The 360-nt window shown below is 27.5% G+C and overlaps 1 protein-coding gene across 1 annotated transcript in view; it reads left to right on the top strand.

Annotated features, from left to right (window-relative positions):
* LOC107633265 (probable pectinesterase/pectinesterase inhibitor 54) overlaps positions 1 to 360 on the top strand; it is a 5,967-nt gene that overhangs the window by 4,638 nt on the left and 969 nt on the right. The window lies entirely within an intron of this gene.

Here is a 360-nt window from a genome sequence, read left to right as displayed (position 1 = left end):
TCTTTTATATTTTTAAGATATTAAATATATTTAAATTTTTACTTTATTTAAGAGGTTCTATTACCACTTTTTAAAGTCGTTTTCTAAATGTAATTATTGCTAACCTCCATTTCATTTATTACGAGCAGTCAGGGGAGGAAACTTAGCTCCAGTAAATTAGTTGATTTAATTCGCTTAATAATTTTGTGCAACATTATCTTCTTATTCAGCTAACATATCTCCCATGAAAAAGACAATATAGAAGAGCAAAAGATTTTCATTTATTTGCAAAGGACTCTCTGCCTCAATTTTACGCACATTCTTCTAGCCTTTCACTATTCTCTTCCCTTTTTCAAATAATTTTTCATTTAAAAAAATCCA

The sequence above is a fragment of the Arachis ipaensis genome, chromosome B03 (assembly GCF_000816755.2).
Source record: "Arachis ipaensis cultivar K30076 chromosome B03, Araip1.1, whole genome shotgun sequence".
NCBI classification, from domain to species: Eukaryota; Viridiplantae; Streptophyta; class Magnoliopsida; order Fabales; family Fabaceae; genus Arachis; species Arachis ipaensis.
This window is presented reverse-complemented; position numbering and strand designations above follow the sequence as displayed.